General features: G+C 46.6%; 6 non-coding genes and 1 pseudogene across 6 annotated transcripts; all 7 read right to left on the reverse strand.

Annotated features, from left to right (window-relative positions):
• Window positions 1-24: 24 nt before the first annotated feature.
• Window positions 25-143, reverse strand: LOC138464305 (5S ribosomal RNA). The gene has a single exon (XR_011266886.1). It is a non-coding gene; the product is annotated as a 5S ribosomal RNA (ribosomal RNA).
• A 106-nt stretch (window positions 144-249) lies between these two features.
• On the reverse strand, window positions 250-368 carry LOC138461065 (5S ribosomal RNA). Its single transcript, XR_011263706.1, has one exon. It is a non-coding gene; the product is annotated as a 5S ribosomal RNA (ribosomal RNA).
• Window positions 369-474: 106 nt separating this feature from the next.
• On the reverse strand, window positions 475-593 carry LOC138458561 (5S ribosomal RNA). Its single transcript, XR_011262438.1, has one exon. It is a non-coding gene; the product is annotated as a 5S ribosomal RNA (ribosomal RNA).
• Window positions 594-1,262: 669 nt separating this feature from the next.
• Window positions 1,263-1,381, reverse strand: LOC138456461 (5S ribosomal RNA). Its single transcript, XR_011262100.1, has one exon. It is a non-coding gene; the product is annotated as a 5S ribosomal RNA (ribosomal RNA).
• A 106-nt stretch (window positions 1,382-1,487) lies between these two features.
• Window positions 1,488-1,606, reverse strand: LOC138463701 (5S ribosomal RNA). The gene has a single exon (XR_011266287.1). It is a non-coding gene; the product is annotated as a 5S ribosomal RNA (ribosomal RNA).
• A 463-nt stretch (window positions 1,607-2,069) lies between these two features.
• Window positions 2,070-2,178, reverse strand: LOC138457245 (5S ribosomal RNA; annotated as a pseudogene).
• A 106-nt stretch (window positions 2,179-2,284) lies between these two features.
• Window positions 2,285-2,403, reverse strand: LOC138462321 (5S ribosomal RNA). Its single transcript, XR_011264920.1, has one exon. It is a non-coding gene; the product is annotated as a 5S ribosomal RNA (ribosomal RNA).
• Between the last annotated feature and the right edge of the window lie 97 nt (window positions 2,404-2,500).

Genomic DNA, 2,500 nt, shown 5'->3' on the forward strand with positions numbered 1-2,500 from the left:
CTTCCTGAACTTGGAGTACAAAAAAGCCTACAGCACCTGGTATTCCCAGGCGGTCTTCCATCCAGGTACTAACTAGGCCCGACACTGCTTAGCTTCTGAGATCAGACGAGATCAGGCACATTCAGTGTGGTGTGGCCGTAGGCTCTGGGCCTAGTGAGTTTTGTACTTTTAAGCATCTAGTCGGCTAGACCTTGCAGTTTTGAAAGGCAATTGAGAAAGGGTTCACTTCCTGAACTTGGAGCACAAAAAAGCCTACAGCACCTGGTATTCCCAGGCGGTCTCCCATCCAGGTACTAACTAGGCCCAACACTGCTTAGCTTCCGAGATCAGACGAGATCAGGCGCATTCAGTGTGGTGTGGCCGTAGGCTCTGGGCCTAATGAGTTTTGTACTTTTAAGCATCTAGTCGGCTAGACCTTGCAGTTTTGAAAGGCAATTGAGAAAGGGTTCACTTCCTGAACTTGGAGCACAAAAAAGCCTACAGCACCTGGTATTCCCAGGCGGTCTCCCATCCAGGTACTAACTAGGCCTAACACTGCTTAACTTCCGAGATCAGACGAGATCGGGTGCATTCAGTGTGGTGTGGCCGTAGGCTCTAGGAATGCTAAGAATATTACTCTTATGCATTTGCATTTAGTAAGCTAAGCCATGCAGCCACTTGCAACATGATACCACGCTCATCGCTCGATCAGGCTCGATCAGGCGAGATATATAAGACTGGTGGGCCCATTCAGGACTCCTATGTCTGGTAGGATAACTTTAATTCATCCATCCTGTGTCTGTTGCAGGGAGGTGGAGAGAACAATCAACACAATAATGGTTTTCTTTCATGCCTCTTGAAGGACTCAATATTCTCTGTACTGCATTACATGTGAAAGTCGATTTATTACCCATGAACACACTACCTGTATGCTAATTCTATGTAAAAAGGTAGCTCCAGCCCTCATGATGTTGTCCAACATTTCCGCTATAAAACGGGATACAATTATTTTGGAAACATACCAAATTTGAAAAATAATTGAGAAGTTGCGCAATTACTAATCATGGAGCACAAAAAAAGCCTACAGCACCTGGTATTCCCAGGCAGTCTCCCATCCAGGTACTAACTAGGCCCGACCCTGGAGATCGGGCGCATTCAGTGTGGTGTGGCCGTAGGCTCTGGGCCTAGTGAGTTTTGTACTTTTAAGCATCTAGTCGGCTAGACCTTGCAGTTTTGAAAGGCAATTGAGAAATGGCTCACTTCCTGAACTTGGAGTACAAAAAAGCCTACAGCACCTGGTATTCCCAGGCGGTCTCCCATCCAGGTACTAACTAGGCCCGACACTGCTTAGCTTCTGAGATCAGACGAGATCAGGCGCATTCAGTGTGGTGTGGCCGTAGGCTCTGGGCCTAGTGAGTTTTGTACTTTTAAGCATCTAGTCGGCTAGACCTTGCAGTTTTAAAAGGCAATTGAGAAAGGGCTCACTTCCTGAACTTGGAGCACAAAAAAGCCTACAGCACCTGGTATTCCCAGGCGGTCTCCCATCCAGGTACTAACTAGGCCTGACACTGCTTAACTTCCAAGATCAGACGAGATCGGGTGCATTCAGTGTGGTGTGGCCGTAGGCTCTAGGAATGCTAAGAATATTACTCTTATGCATTTGCATTTAGTAAGCTAAGCCATGCAGCCACTTGCAACATGATACCACGCTCATCGCTCGATCAGGCTCGATCAGGCGAGATATATAAGACTGGTGGGCCCATTCAGGACTCCTATGTCTGGTAGGATAACTTTAATTCATCCATCCTGTGTCTGTTGCAGGGAGGTGGAGAGAACAATCAACACAATAATGGTTTTCTTTCATGCCTCTTGAAGGACTCAATATTCTCTGTACTGCATTACATGTGAAAGTCGATTTATTACCCATGAACACACTACCTGTATGCTAATTCTATGTAAAAAGGTAGCTCCAGCCCTCATGATGTTGTCCAACATTTCCGCTATAAAACGGGATACAATTATTTTGGAAACATACCAAATTTGAAAAATAATTGAGAAGTTGCGCAATTACTAATCATGGAGCACAAAAAAGCCTACAGCACCTGGTATTCCCAGGCAGTCTCCCATCCAGGTACTAACTAGGCCCGACCCTGCTTAGCTTCCGAGATCGGGCGCATTCAGTGTGGTGTGGCCGTAGGCTCTGGGCCTAGTGAGTTTTGTACTTTTAAGCATCTAGTCAGCTAGACCTTGCAGTTTTGAAAGGCAATTGTGAAATGGCTCACTTCCTGAACTTGGAGCACAAAAAAGCCTACAGCACCTGGTATTCCCAGGTGGTCTCCCATCCAGGTACTAACTAGGCCCAACACTGCTTAGCTTCCGAGATCAGACGAGATCGGGCGCAATCAGTGTGGTGTGGCCGTAGGCTCTGGGCCTAGTGAGTTTTGTACTTTTAAGCATCTAGTCAGCTAGACCTTGCAGTTTTGAAAGGCAATTGAGAAATGGCTCACTTCCTGAACTTGGA

This window comes from Ambystoma mexicanum, chromosome 4p (assembly GCF_040938575.1).
Source record: "Ambystoma mexicanum isolate Mex_15411 chromosome 4p, UKY_AmexF1_1, whole genome shotgun sequence".
NCBI lineage: Eukaryota > Metazoa > Chordata > Amphibia > Caudata > Ambystomatidae > Ambystoma > Ambystoma mexicanum.